This window comes from Cupressus sempervirens, chromosome 5 (assembly GCF_028749045.1).
Source record: "Cupressus sempervirens isolate cs-2001-9-10 chromosome 5, ASM2874904v1, whole genome shotgun sequence".
Lineage (NCBI taxonomy): Eukaryota > Viridiplantae > Streptophyta > Pinopsida > Cupressales > Cupressaceae > Cupressus > Cupressus sempervirens.
In genome coordinates, this window is record NC_143122.1 from 375113342 (window position 1) to 375129722 (window position 16381).

General features: G+C 36.6%; 1 protein-coding gene across 8 annotated transcripts in view; it reads right to left on the bottom strand.

Moving 5' to 3' along the window:
• LOC149556326 (uncharacterized) overlaps positions 1–16112 on the bottom strand; it is a 205906-nt gene extending 189794 nt beyond the window's left edge. For 2 of the 8 annotated variants that reach the window (XM_089830582.1, XM_089830576.1), the window contains exons 1-4: positions 15844–16112; positions 12627–12756; positions 3386–3450; positions 3115–3223 (exon numbers count right to left, since the gene is read on the bottom strand). The gene's annotated coding sequence lies outside the window, so the exon portion shown is untranslated. Of the gene's footprint in view, positions 1–3114; positions 3224–3385; positions 3451–10738; positions 10802–12626; positions 12757–15153; positions 15674–15843 lie in introns of those variants that run through there. The other 6 variants (XM_089830579.1, XM_089830577.1, XM_089830580.1 and 3 more) reach the window with 6 other exon arrangements.
• Positions 16113–16381: the final 269 nt, after the last annotated feature.

Below are 16381 nucleotides of genomic sequence, written 5' to 3' on the forward strand. Positions count from 1 at the left end.
AATCCCCTTTTCCTTTCTTTTCTCCTTTTTTCCCCTTTTTATTTTTTATTTTATTTCTCCTCTAATTTTCGTCACTTTCTCTCTCCAGATTTTTTTTTTTTTTTTTTTCCCCAATTTTTTTTTTTTCAATAATTTTCCCATGCAAGATGCTCCTGCGTCAACAACATATCTACATGTGTAGTAAAAATAAACGGCTTTGACCAAAGCACTTTGATCCAGATTTTACTGATAGAAAGAAACAAAACATAGTGTATCCATTTCTATTCAGTTAACTAGCTGATCGAAAGAAAAAAGCACACTATATCCATTTCTATCCCTCGCTGATAAACCACATTACAGATTACACCCATCCCATGAGGAAACCCAGATGCACTCACTGACAATAATGATTAATTTGCAGTAATCAAAAAGACATACTTCTCGCATACATTCCATCGTATAGGCATTTCTTTTAACAACAGTTATCCTTGAGGAAAAACAGTGCTTCATAAGAAGTTAAAATAACAAATCCGCATAGGCATACAATTATCAAGCTTGCTGAAGCAGAAGTACTTATTACATTCAAGACCGTGTGAACTTATTGAACCAAGGAAAAATTACGGAATTCTTCACATAATGCAACAATGGAGTTCAATTAGCATAACCGTGTAACATCTCAGTCATGCTACAGTGGCTCCTGAATCTCCTTTCCATACATATCTCGAGCACAGATTTCTTTATGGGGCTTTTGTTGGTTTTTAAATCTACACATTGGTTGAGAACCAGACTGTAATTGCCCATGGATTGGTACTGCCAATCTCTATTTAACAGTCAGAATATAGTATCTAAATTCTTCAGTACAGTCACTGTTTGGCTAATGTGTTAATTTAACATGCATTCACTTAGATTCGAGATTATATACCCAATTCTAATCTCATGACACATTCCTAATGCATATGTTGTATTTAACTTCTGTAGAAGAATTCACTAATTCCCAATGCATATATCCATTTTTAAATTCCGTGAAAAAAAAATTCACTAATTTCAAGGTACGCATTCAATTGAACTCTGTAACATTATATTTAATGTTAACACTTCAGGAATTTCTTTGGTATACGGCAAGTCTATATTGGAAAACTAGAAATATATTCAGTACACCCTCATGGCGGCAGATAAAACGACTCCAGCCGTGATTCCAAGGTTCATCGATTCATATCAATACATACAGTGGTAGCAAAATTTGGTGTGCACAACACCTCCTTTTGGATAGGTGGCAATTTTCCACATGGTCTCAGACTTGGCATTCACAGTTGAGAATTATGGGTTCAGAATTACACTCATGAGTGTATCAATACACTGGCGGACTCTACTTGCTCAAGTTTCTTAAAGCTTTTTCAACAGTCCCATCTTCTGTTAATATTATTATCATAGCATTCCACAAGGTACTATCTTCTTAAAGTTCTTCTTTGATGCCCGTCCATGAATTGCTAGTCGCATGGAATCAATAATTTCTGAAACTTGGACAGCGAACCATTCATACACATCCTCTACTATTAATTTCCAACATGGGCATCATTTGAATTCCAAGACTTTTGGCTCTCTTGTAATATGTTGGGTTAAGCAATTATTGGTGTTCTTTCTATAAACATTGGTAGTAACTTTACTCATTGACTTCAACATCCCCTCTCTATATGCGAGCATAAGGATAGTGGTTTTATTCTGACAATTTGTCAAACACATCACATGCTACCTTGGATGTGCGGTGATTGCTTGGTCCAAGCTTAGATTATAACCAGTCAATTTAATAGTATAGCGTGCGATTTGATTTGAACCCCGATTTGATTGTGCTGTAAATGATAAAGGCCGTGTTGGCCAAAATAAGGTTTTGTTCATATTCATTCCATTCGCTGGAAGACATCTCTGCACTTAACAAACAAAAGTTAAGTGGATTCCCTTTATTTCCTGTTCACAAAGAGAAGAATGGCATGCACTCAGGCAACCAAAAGAGCAAATCGACAACTTCCAAGGACAAGCACAACCATTAGAGCAGCTGCGACGAAAGGAAAAGCCCAAAAAGGAAGCACATCATGCGATGGGCAAGCACTATGGCCGCCCAAATCAATGAAAGAGCCAAATAAGCAAGCCCGTGAGTTAACAGAAGACTACATAGCCAGAGTTGATAACATCCATGGACAATCACTGGGGTAAATGTAGAAGCAAAACAAGAAATCCAATTATTACTTATGTTCGGCAATAAATTCATGTGCACAGAATCGAGAGAAAAGGAGATCTTCATTAACCATGGTATAATAAAAGAGGAACCTGAGGATTGAATGCAATGTCGCTAGCTGATGAGCTCTTTTCCCACTCTTCCAACCGCCTGCAATTTCCTCTAGTGCTGTGTCTTGTGTTTTCGGATTGAACGTTTATAATTGATAATTCTTAAATGAACAACTGACCTAGTTTTATTTTCCCAAAATTACCCACAGGACATGTATATGAAATGCTGAGAATAAGTGTTTCAACAACTGCTGCTTCTGAATGGCCTAGCTAGTAAGGAATAAATAATATTTTTAAATATAATTGTGCTACACTTGATTTTTAACGCTTTATTTAACAAGGGGCACATGTGCCAGAGTTCCCGCCTTTATGTTTTTATGGTTGACTGAAGTAGTAATGCATGGAAGACTAATTGAGTTAATTATATGACTGAAGTAGTATTGCATGAAAGGCAAATTAAATTAGTTATAATTTTTAGCACAATGAAATGAAATGCACAAGAGTGGAAGAATCACTTAGAAGAAATATGTAATTGAGATTAAATATAGATTTAATAGTAGAATGATTACATAATATACTGTGGGCTAAAGGTAGTCAATCAAGAAACATAAGAGTTATATATGTGGCTTGATATGTAAGTAGTACTTGAAACATAGAACAGAACTAGGAGTAAAAGTTCGCCATAGGTTGAAGTGTACAGTGAAACAATCTCCTGCAAGATGGATGCAAGTTTGAATTAAGAGAGAAGCTTTCTGTCGTCAGCTCATATGAGCAAAGAATGGAATTCATAATGTGAAGATCTTGTACAAGTATAAAGTAATTATAATTTTATATCAGCAAACAAGAAAATCATACCTATTTATTGTAACACTTTCAGCACTTTAAAATATATATGTGGCTTGTTTTGTTGCTGTAGATACAAAGCAAGTAAACATCCAGCTGAATTGAAGTCTATAAAATGGGTCTGCAGACATTGAGACATTATAGTATTGAGTTCTGAACCATTTATCCCGAGAGTAGGTCATCCATTCACGAAATAACTATTTATTTTGATGAGACGTTTGTACTTATGGTACTGATTATTGTAGTACTTGCGAAGCTTAAATCATAACTGTACAAATCATACCTGTTTATTGAAACACTTTCAGCAATGTCATGTAATTGTAATGCAGGAGCAGCAATGCAAGTTTCCTGCAATGAAGCATGCGTTTAATATGAGCATTGTCTGTAAAATTGGTGTGCATTCAAGCAAAATGTCTAGCTATGGTAGGAAAGGAAGGAGGCAGGAGTACCTGAATGTTTTTCATTTAAACTCAATTTACTTTCAAAGTTGTAGTATACATTACAAGAAAGGCTTAAGCGAAATACATGAGAAAGAAAATAGACCTGGTGGATAGTTTAGTATGGACCAAGAAAAATACTTTTGTACACATGTATTATAATGAATCTATAACAACTTAGCGTTTTTTAAACAAATCTAGCAAAACAGCTGAAAGTTAGTGACCAGTTTTGAAAACCTTTTTGTGCATTTAGAAACCTTTAGAATATTATGGTGCAAAGTAAATTTGGAATTTGACAGGAAACATAGTATGAACATCATTTGAAACGTATAACAAAATTATAAATATTTTGAATGTATTATGACAATTGCTATTTTCAAAATACAACAGATTTTAAACGTGTTCATAATATAGTAAGTAGTATATATGTCCAGATAAGCATAAACATAGATAGATACCATATATGTTCATCATAGCATAGAAAGTGTATGTAAATGATCAAATTAAGCATGATAGAAAGTTTCAAAGGTCTACTCTACTGTTTAGAAATGCCTTAAAAAAACTTCTTGGCCTTAAAAAGCTAATCTCTGTTGATGTTCTAGAGTTCATATTTTTATCATATACTCTGTGTTAATTAACAGAGGCATAGATACCATAACAAAATGGTTAGAACTCAAGTGGTAAGAGCATTGAAACTTTCTTGAGGGGGCACTAGCTTCGAAACTCAAAATATATGACAAAGCATTGTAATTTAACCTGGATATATTTCCACATAATGCACGAAACAAATCACTTTTTAAAAATTTTGAATTCCCACTCTAAAACAAGATTAGATAAAGATTTATACTAAAATAAAGAATCAAAGCAATTTAAACAAAGTACATGCATTACTCTACAATGGAGAGAAATAAAACAGATTCATAAGTTGCTCAAATGATTTACAGTAACAAGGCAAAGGTGAAGGTAAAATAATGAAAGATTATTTTGTGTATTGAATAATCAATCAATAATTACAATGAGCTTAGAAGCTCATGTATACAAAACGGATATACAGAAATTAGAAACTATCAGAAAATAGAAACTATCTACATACGATAGACAGAGCATTATTAGAAATATTCTAATACTCTCCCATAATGCTTAATCTATCAATAACACCAATAGCCTCCCGGAATTTTACAAATTTATCAGAACCGAGAGACTTGGTGAAGATATCAGCAAACTGCTCTAAGGTTGGAACATACAGCAACTGAATAGATTTGTCCTCAACCAGCTAACGAATGTAATGACAATGTGTTTCGACATGCTTGGTTCGTTCATGGAAGACCGGATTCTTTGCCAGTTTGAGTACTCCCTGATTATCACAAAATATAGGAGTCGGTCTTGATTGAGGAACATGCATATCTGTAAGCATCGGCCGAAGCCAAACTACCTCGCAAGCTGCCTTAACTGCTCCCCGCTACTCTGCTTCAGTCGGCAACAAGGCCACCGCCTGTTGCTTCTTACTAGTCCATGTCATAGCAACAGATCCTAAATTAAACACATATTCGGCGGTAGACTTACGATCATCAACAAAGCCAGCCCAATCTGAATCTGTGTAGCCACATAGTGTAGAATCAGATTTTTGAGTGTATAAAAGACCATAATCAAGAGTACCACTCACATAGCGCAGGACATGCTTTGCAGCTGTCCAATGATCAGTCTTGGGTGCTGTCATAAAGCGGGAGACATAGCTTACAGCAAACCTAATGTCAAGTCTGGTGACAGTAAGAAAAATGAGACTACCCACTAGTTGTCTAAACAAGGATTCATCTACAATAAGTGAATCAGACTAAGTTGATAATTTGAGCCCAGGTTCCATAGGAGTGAGAGCAGGTTTGCAATCCTACATTCTGAACCCATCCAGAAGACTTCTAGGATACTTGGACTGAGAAAGAAAGATACTGTGTTCAGTTTACCATACCTCAATTCTAAGACAACAGTGCAAGAGTCCCAAATCTGTCATATCAAAAGTGTTGCACAAATCGAGTCCCAAATCTGTCATATCAAAAGTGTTGCACAAATCTTGTTTGATTTTCGCGATCAAATGTGTTGAACTTCCAATAATGATCAAATCATCCACATAAACAATGATAAACAAGACATCATCACCTACATGTTTGATATATAGGTTTGAATCTGATGGACTCCTCTGAAAACCATGGTCGGTTAAATATTTATCAATTTTCATGTACCAAGCCCGAGGAGCATGTTTAAGACCATAGAGAACTTTGACAAGCTTACAGACTTTGTGTTCTTGACCAGCAACCTTAAATCCAGAAGGTTGCGTCATGTAGACCTCTTCCTATAAATCACCATTCAAAAAAGCACTCTTGACATCCATTTCATGAACTTTCCAACCGAACTAAGCTGCTAGAGCAAGAACAAGCTGTATGGTACTCATTTTAGCTGTAGGAGCAAAAGTCTCCTCATAGTCAATACGTTCCCTTTGTGAGAACCCTCGAGCAACAAGACGAGCCTTATACTTGTCTAAGGTGCCATCAGCTTTATATTTGACCTTGTATACCCATTTGCAGCGAACACGCTTCTTCCCTGCAGGAAGATCAGAAAGAACCCAAGTTTGATTTTTTTGAATGCTCTGAAGTTCAGCCTCCATAGCTTATTCCCATTCAGGAATACCTTTAGCCTTGGAATAAGTCTAGTCTAGGGCTCATAAACACTATGAATGTTAGCCATAGGAGCAAAATTAACTGTTTGTTTGCGCTTATTTCGAGAAACTCTACCTTCGATGAGCTCATCATCCCTTAGATCACTAATAGTTTTAATCCACCATTTGGGTCGGAGAGTAGAAGAGCTGACCTTTGGAGGAGCTAGAAGAGGTTCGGGAGCAACAACAGGAGGAGGATCATTCTCAGGAGCCTCAATAGGATCAACATCAGGTGTCCCAGGGCAGGCATTATCTATATCATTCTGCCCATCAGATGGTGCTAAAAGAAGGGGAACACTATGAGGCTGTTCCTCAAAACATTGCTCAGAAGAGGACAGAAACAGTCCTTGAATTTCATCAAAAACAACATCACGACTAAAGATAAGATGATCAATGTCGATATCTATCAATCTATAGGCCTTATGGTTGTCACTATACCCTATCATCATGATTCTCTGAGTCTTGGAATCTAATTTGGAACATTTAGCATCAGGAAACCAGACATAGGCAAGAGAGCCAAAAATCTTCAGGTGGTTGATCTTGGGCTTACAACCAAACCACAATTCTTTGTGAGTTTTGTTCTTGACAGCCTGAGTAGGGGAACGATTGAGAAGGTAAACAGCAATAAACACTGCTTCTGCCCAATACTTATTAGGAACACTCCTATGTTGTAACATAGAACAAGCCATCTCAACAATCGTACGATTGCGACACTCAACAACATTGTTTTGCTAAGGAGTGTAAGGTGTGTTGAATTGGCGCTTGATGCCATGTTTAGCACAAAAACTGGAGAATGCGTGAGAACAAAATTCCCCCCCATTATCTGTTCTAACCAAAACGATACTACAACCAAACTCGTTTTCAACCAACAACTTAAAATTCTAAAACGTACTAAGTGCATCTGATTTTTGTTTAAGAAAGTACACCCACATTTTTCTACTAAAATCATCAACAATAAGCAAAAAATATTTGCAACCAATCACTGAAGATGTATTCATAGGACCACAAATATCAACATGAAGTAATTGAAGTACCTGAAATGCACACCAAGAATCTCCATCTTTGAAGGGAGTCCAATGTTGTTTGCCAGCTTGACAGGCGTCACATACTCCAATATGTTGCAGCTGAATTGGAGGTAGTCCTGAAACAAGTTCCTCCCGGGATAGCTAAGAGAGATTCTAGATGTTGAGATGTCCATATCTCTGATGCCACAAAGTGCTGAGAGATAAATCATAAGCTGCCATAGCTATTTCAGGAGAATCACCAGTGTCAATGAGCCGATATAGGCCATGATCCTCTAGACCAGTAGCAATAGTAAGATGAATCTCTCGACCAATAACAGAGCATTTGTGGGCACTAAACACCACATCCAATTGAGGAGAATTTCTCATGATCTGAATCACACGGAGAAGATGAGTGCCATACCAAGAACGTAGCAGACATTGAGAAAGATGAGTTGACACCCACTAGACTGTATCTGAACATTTCCTCTGCCAATAATTTTGAACTCCTCTCCTCCGCCAAACACAACTGAATCGCTGTATAGATAGAAATCCGTAAACCAATCACGTCGATGAGAGAAATAACGTGAAGCACTAGAGTCAATATACCAAGCAAAGGATCATGCTGAATCGGAAGGGCTTTTAGCCATAAAAGCGTAGAACACAAACTCCTTTGTCTCAAAATGTTCAGCAACATTGGCATGCTGATTGGACCCTCCCATCTTCTTATGTTCAGAAGCGAGTCATTGACGACAATCTTTCTTCATGTGGCCATACTTATGGCAGTAATGACATTGAACACTCTTCTACTAAAGACTGCCTGAGAATTGATGGGAACTACCCTGTGGAGATGACTGAGATGGCTGAAACTTAGTTGCAAAGGCTTGTTCTGACGAGGTTGAGGAAGCACGGCTGCCAAACTGCTGCTTCCAGCGATCCTACCGTAGGAGTTTGGTGCACAACTCTGGGAATTTTAGATCAACATTAGTTGAGGTAATGTTGAGAGTCTCTATGAAATGCTCATAAGATGTTGGCAAGCTTTTCATAGTAATAACTACCATATCTTCTTCCTACATTGTCCGACCGATGGCTTCAAGCTGATCACGAATGTCCTTAAGCTTCGTGGGATGTACCTGTAAGGACATATGTTCATCCATAATAATGGAAAACAACTGATTCTTCAGAAAGAATGTTCAACTCTTGTCGAATGTTTCATGCAACTCCTTTAAATATTTCCCGATATCTGCAGCCGACTTGCCAGAGGGAATCTGAGGTAGCTAATCATCTGTGACGGAGAGCTTGAGAAGCATAACAGCTTCGCGATTCTGATCATCAAACTTATCTTGATCTGTTGTAACGGAGGTCCCACCAGGCGTGCTAGTGGGAGCAGGACGAGTTTCTGTGCCTAGAACAAGTGCATCCAAACAACGATACTCGAAGATGGTTAACATGCACTGCTTCCAGTGGTTGTAATTGTTGCCATTAACCGTTGATTTTTTCTAGCATCAAGTTGGTCAAGGATGCCATTTGCACGAAGTTCGAGGCAATGTTTAGGCTGACCCAAAAAAAAACAAGTACCCAGAAGAGTAGACGGAAAACCCAGAAGGAATCTGCAGTCACAATGCAAATCCGCTAGATCAAAAATCGAGGTACCCAAAAAAAATGGATAACAACATAGTTGAGCTCTCGAAAAACCCACCAAGAATCTGCAAACAAAAAAAATTCGACCCCAAAAATTAGGGTTTCGAGCAAAACCCTAGTCTCCCTAACTCTGTGGCTTGAAAGGTCATCCAAGAAAAAAATGGCGGATTGAAGTTAGTTGATGCCTTGACGTCTCTACAAACTCCTAGATGTCGTAGATGAAGTCATGTTTGGTGTCTAAAAACGTGACCAAACCAAGAAATGGTGGTTGTAAAACACGCAGAACGATTTGAACAACAGCAACCAAAAAAAACGCAGACCTTTTCCACAATTTTGCAAAGATAGGAGGTCGTTGCGGGGATTGGAGATCACATTTGTGCTGCAATACGAAGACCACGACCAAGAATCTTGATGCAGGCTGGAGATTGAAAGCAAACACAAGTGTTTGAAACGCTATTTCCAAAGAAAAAACGCATTTTCCAGGCGTGAAAAAAATGCAGAGCCAAAAAAACGAACACCAAAGCCACAATTTGGCCAAAGAAAAATCCGCAATTTTTCAACAAACAGACCCCGATTTTCCAAAACCCTCAAACCAAAGAACTAGTAGAAACTATAATTTTTGAAAAAATTAAGACATAAACTCTGATGCCATAAAATAATCGAAAGATTTTTCGATTATTTTGTGTATTAAATAATCAATCAATAATTACAACGAGCTTACAAGCTCATATATACAAAACGGATATACAGAAATTAGAAACTATCAAAAAATAGAAACTATCTACATACGATAGATAGAGCATTATTAGATATATTCTAATAGAAAGGAGAATAAATAGTATGATGTGTTTCCCACCATAGACCAAGGTTCAATTCTCAAGGGTGGGCATCCTGAAGTGGGTAGAGGAATAGCTCCAGGTAAGGTAACTTATGGAAATGTCAACTGTAAGCATGTCAAGTAGTAAAGAACATAAGGGTTGGTCAGTTCATAAAGGAAAAAATTGTGTTTTTTCTCTGAAACAGGGGCACACGTGGTTGGAAGAGCACACTGTGGGAATGTGGTGCACAGGCTGTGATAACAACTATTATAAAAAACCAATCAAGAATAAGGGGCTTCTGGTTATCGATCAGCAGCTGCTCTTGGACCCAAAGACTGCATATTTCCTAAAATGCTCTTCTACATTTCCTAAAACACTCCTATATAGTGCCATATATAGGTTAATTCTCAAGGACTGTAATGTTTCCAATACACATTTTTTTAACTGTGTTTTCAAAAATGTTTTGCAAAGGGCTTCTTGTTCTGGAAAGAGAAAACCTCCCGCCCCTGTAGTGTGAAGCATACAAATTCATCGCTAGTGTAGCAAGGAAATTTTTGAAAGAGAACAAATATTTTTAGAAGTTTGCTTAATCGTTCAGAATGGGCAAAATGTGATGTTTTCTACAAATGTTTCATTTGTGTGTGTAAAAGACGGATTTCCTGCAGGTCAAGGCTTGGGGGTCGGACTCTGCTATGCTGGAATATAGATTCTGGGCTTGGACGAGATGTAGTTTACTTGCAGATAACACCGGTGAGATTCTCAAAAGAACTGGAAATCTGGAGCAAATTCTAGCATATGGGTCTCCGAAGGGAATATGGGTAGAAAAGGTTACTGTGCAGAGAAATTTTTGAAATTTCCAATGAAATGTCGAAGACCCAAAATTGCTGTTTTATTTCGCTTTTTTAGAAACACTGTAGAATTGGGATCTTTGCATAACAATGAGAATCTAAATGAAAATCCAAGATAAAAAAACCTTACTTTCAGCGGTAGAAAAATACAAATGGAAAAATAGAAGAGTCGAAGCATACAGACCACTATAGATGTTCGGCAAACAGACGGCGGCCAGTGTAGATTAATACCCTTCAGCAAGAATACCTGACATCGAAATATGATATAGTAGTTTCAGAGTTAAAGAACAATGGATTTGAAATTTACAAAAGTGAGAAGGGAAAAGGATGGACAACGAAAATGGAAGATTTAAAACCCTAGTTTCAGGGAAAAATAATAGTGGAACAAGTAGGATTTTCTATGGTCTGAGATTCGCAAATCTGTAGAAGTCAAAAGGAAACCAATACTCACAATAATCAAAGAGAAAATTCACAAATGGTCCAAGGAAAGCAACAGATCAACAGAACTCACTGAAAATACCAGGCATTAGCAAAAGCTCAGAGAAAGCAAAGTATACAGGAAAGCGAGTTTAAGGAAAATATAGGAAACCGACTTTAATGAGAATTAAATTAAAATAAAACAAGGGCCGCAGAGCAGCTTAGTTCCTGCCAAGTACAGAGAGGGAAAGAGGGAGATAAGGTTGATTATGTATCAGATTAAAAGATACAATAGTTTTAGAGTAATGCTCTTCATATTCTGTTCATGCCACACCACACCATTGCAACAATACTTGTTGAATGCTTCAACACAAATGTTGATTAGACAAGCTAACAATTTTTACTGTTATGCTCGAACACAACCAATATTACATAGAAAAGATAACTATTTTTTACTGTATCTTTTACAGCTGGCCTCAAGTATACAGCTGGCCTCAAGTACTTCGATGTTTTTGTAACATTTAATGAATAGGTCGAATTATTTTGAATCTATGCCGCTTCTCATTCATAGGATCTTTGTTTTAAAAAAATTGGTCCTATCATAGGCAAAATAAAATACATTGTGGAAACCTAATTGTCCAGCAAAATGTATAGTGGGCTTGATTTTTCGCGAGTGTTTATTTAATAAAACATACAAAAAAAATACTAAAGAAAGTCAACATATAAACTTGATCTAATTTTGCAAATTTCGATTCTTACAAAATAAGGACCAATAAACTCTTCTCTGAAGAGTGGTCTGTTTTCCTTAGTTATCTATTTATCATAGCCCATCCGTGATGGTAACAAATGGTAATATAGATCTTAGTTCGAAGCATGTTAAAACAAATGTTCAAGATTTTCCAGACTAGACTGTAGAAAAACATAAGAGCTTAGTGGAATTAATTAATCCAATTTCACAGATGCTTGTGTCAAGTAGGCCCCTGCAATGGATATTTGCCCAGTCACTAGACTGTAGAAAACCATAAGAGCTTAGTGGAATTAATTAATCCAATTTCACATATGCTTGTGTCAAAGAGGCCCCTGCAATGGATATTTGTCATCCATATGAAGCACCAGAATGTATACCAGCTCCAAGACCTAAATTTAACCAAACTTAAATATTTAGAATAAATTGAATTACAGTGCCTGATGTTTACGAAATATCCCATAATCCTACAATGAATCATAAGAACTGAAACATAAAATCAAAAAGAGTGTGCAACAAATATAACTTGAGGCATCATATGCCGTGGCACCTGATCAACATCCATATTTTGTAGTCATATAATAAATGTTCTAGTTGTATCTTAGATGAAGTCTATATCCTATAGAGGAGCACAATTATTGTAACTATTTTATAGTCACAGAATATACACAAAATTTCAAAAGGGTAAAAAATACTACTCATTTACCATGGAGGGGAATTATGATGTAGCATATTTAGACCAACTAATAATAGATGCAATATTATTCAAAGTGAATTGTTCCTTTAATAATCTTAGCAATTGTGCTCATTGAAGCACAATATGTATCAGATAGTAGACATTTATTTTGGATTATGTATCAGATAGAGCATTGCAAGAAATGAGAAGGTAAATGCATCCAAAATACTCAACGTTTGGTTTGTGTGGTGCTGGCAACTCATCGAGAATGCAACCAATTGGCTAGTCCTCAACGAGTGTTGGAGTATGGAACGTGTCCAACAAGTATTCTAAAGTCGTGGACCCAAAATGGAAATCTGCAAGGCTACATAACAAAATCGATATAATGATCAGTGAGCAAGACCGTGTGCTAAACATTGAATCGTTGCAACAATCGAAAAGTAATCTGCATTTTCAGTATAGCAAACAAACATAGAATGCCTAGATCTATTATTCAACAATCATGAACTTGGGTCAGGTTCAATGTGGCTATCTTCTGTTTCAAATTCAAGAAGATTGTTCAAAGTTTAGATTCAACATTTATAAAACATTTAGTTTTTAAGAACTGTCTCATAAATATAATCTGATACAACCTGAAAGCTTGAAGGCAGCTAAATCCATCCAAACTTTAAATGTATATGAAGAAATCCATCACCAATCACACCTTGAAGATGGAATTCATTTCACATGTGTAGCTGCTTTAACTTTCCCAAAATATAGTTGCTTCATTAAGCATTCTAGGGCACGCAGAATGCCTAATTTGTACTCGTAAAGAAAATATCCAGTCCCTCCCAAAAATCCTTGAAGGTACCTAAACCTTCGTAAAATACCATCATCATTTTGGCCTTTAAAATTGACGTGCATTTAAAAATACCTAACAGCTGCAACTTGAAGAGCATTGAGCCAGTCACCTCTGAGGAAAGAATAGTCTCCGACAGATATGTTCCTCTACATAATGTTTCTTGCGTAGGAAAGTTGCAAATGTTAAATAGCTAAATCCATTTTTACTAGCAATTTTTTAGATATGAATGAAATTGGCAATCTGAAATGGTCTATCAAGATAAGTGGATTTTGACATCAGGACAACTAGAACTAAAGCATCAGACGAAACTGTGAGGCACTATAAGACACTGTTAGATATCTTAGTGCAACTAGTTCTTCCATCCAGCTTTCTAACAAGACTCCCAAATGCAGAGAAAACATGCCATAGACTCCGCAAAGATGATTCTATCTCTAGGTTTTAAGGGTATATTGTTACTTCCAATGTTGAAGGTATTGGGTTCTCCCAAAATTTTGGACCATTATTTGGGAGAATTTGGATATCCACATGTTCCCTGATTTCTAAATTCATATCTAGTTCTAAATTTCCACATTCCACTTGATTGTGCAAATGATATTCCCTTTACCTTAAAGGAGATTAGAAGATGCCTTAGTGCATGCATCTAAGAACATCTACACTTACACCTATTTTCCCTGAACAACTGGAAGATCTGCACTATTCAATGCCCAAACCCTTGCAGGAAAAGATTCCACAACAAAATATGTGCATAGCAATTGAAAATGTGTTAGAATGAATTCAGTTGAGGCTAGAAAGAGCACATTCAAAACAAAAAACGAGCCAAAAGGACGGAAACAAATATGTCCAACAAATTGGCACATACCTACAAGTCCAACTTGGGTGAAATGCATGCAAAGCAAAAGAAAATAATGGGTGGGAAAATGTTGAGCAAGAACCGACATGCTTGGGCGGCCATAGTAAGTGGCAATCAGCTCTGTGGCGTGAGGCATTTTCACCTCGTGGTAGAAGGGTAAAACCATATAAGCTCATACAAGCTCCTATGTGGATCAGTGAGCCAAGACTTACATGGCACGCCCACGGAAGAAACCTTCAATGCATCCCAATCTTAGAAACCCTCTATGGCCCAACGAGTAGCTTTGTGGCCTGCGTATGCACGGTGGGAGAATGACCTAGAATGACTTCCATAGAGATGTTTCTGGGTACACTAGACAATCAAGGAGGTGAGAAGGAATGTACAAACATTATTCACGCCATCATCTTGCACACCTAAGACACATATGCAAACACATCTGCAACCGTTTACATGAAAAAAAAAGTCGAGATTGTTGAGAAAGGGTACGCCTTCGGTGTAATAATAGAGAGGTGGTTTGAGACTTTAATTTTTTCCTATCCATTATGTCGTGCTTGTCCCTTTTTCTTTCCACTGTCCAATGGGTTTCACCACCTATTAATTCGGCTTTTTTTCACATTGACCTATGTAATATAGATATGGTCTTCATAACCTGGATGATGACATATCGAAGTGATTCACTCTAATCTTAAAACTTTGAACATTTGTCTAATCTCCCATGAAATTGACAACATGATACTTAGTATTCAAAATCTTGATGTCCAATTATGATATGATGTCTTGACTTATAAGGCAGACAAAGATATCGATCCAATAACGCAGAATGATAAATCAAGCAGTGGGTTCAACAAGCAAGCATCGGACAGGGCATTTCAGTTTGAATTAAACCGAAATGATACTCTGGCTCCAAAATGGTGAGATTAAAGAATCCAAAATTAACAAATCCACCATCAAAAGTTTAGAAATATCTTCAAGATTCCAAAAGTACAATTTTACTTCACTGTGGAAGGCAAACCTGGAGTAAATTGAGCAAAACAAGTGGAAATTCTGCACAGCGCAAAAAACCCCTTTACCTTTCCCAATCTTATAGACGTCTGCCAGCTTATGTAGTGGTTCAAATTTTGATTCCTTTATTCACATAGATAAGTATTCAACAGTAGTCATTGCCAAATCATAAGTTGAACCGCCAAATTGCAAATGTGCAACCTCATCAAAAACGTTGTACGAATGATATACGTGAACTTCGAGCTCTGCTTTGGATTGAATCGATACCTTACATGTTTGAAAACTTGTGCACAAGTTTGCTAAAACTTCTAAGAAATCTTAAATTTCAAAGATTTAATTTGCAAGGAGATTTTACAACATGTGATAAGGAAGCAACGAAAAATTCAATGATTTTGTTTTTTTTTTAAATTACCAGCAATAAATTGTTTGGGGGTCTGAAATAACACCTTTCTTGACTAATTACAAAGCAGGTGATAAATAAGTTCATATCTCATTGAGTTTTTTTATTTTACTGTATCCTACGCAGGTCACAAGGAGGAATCACAGCTTGGGAAAAGTGAAACACACATCAGAAGTCACGCCTATCACACATACAATATGTTGTTTATCCCTAAAAGTAAACACAAGAAAATTAAAAGAGAATGGGAGGAATCTACAAAACATAACTTACACATGATTAAGTGGGTGGATGAAATATAAAGCAAGGCTGAAAAAGAAACCCCTAAATGAATATGTAAATTTAATTTGCATGCACATACCTTAGAGGCCGAATTCAGTAACGACGCTCTAGGTAAATTCAAAGTTTAGGCCAGAGGCATGTGAGGCTGAATTCGGATAATGATTGATTGTTCGACAAGCACAATAACCACACTTTATATAGCACTCTGAGTTGAAAAGAGGCAATAGCAACCAGGTTTCATCGCCTTGCACACCTACAGAGCAGGGCAGGTCGTCAATGCAAAGAAAAATGAGTTGGGATTGTTGAGAAAGGGTACCTTCGACGTAATAAAATAGATCAAACGAAAACAATAGTTATTTTTAGTACTTCAGATTTATATTTTCACTTCATGCATTCTAAATATATTAAATTATATTTCATGTTTATATATTTTGTCTCTTATACGAGCGCGATTTCAGCCCGACAATATTTAAAGATGACTTATAATAATAATAATATGGTTTAAAAATTAAATACTTGATTAACAAATACAAATTTCTAATTAATAAAAATAATTATGCCATGAATATGAATTTGTATATTTTTTTTTCTAATTTTAACTTTTAATTTTCTAAATG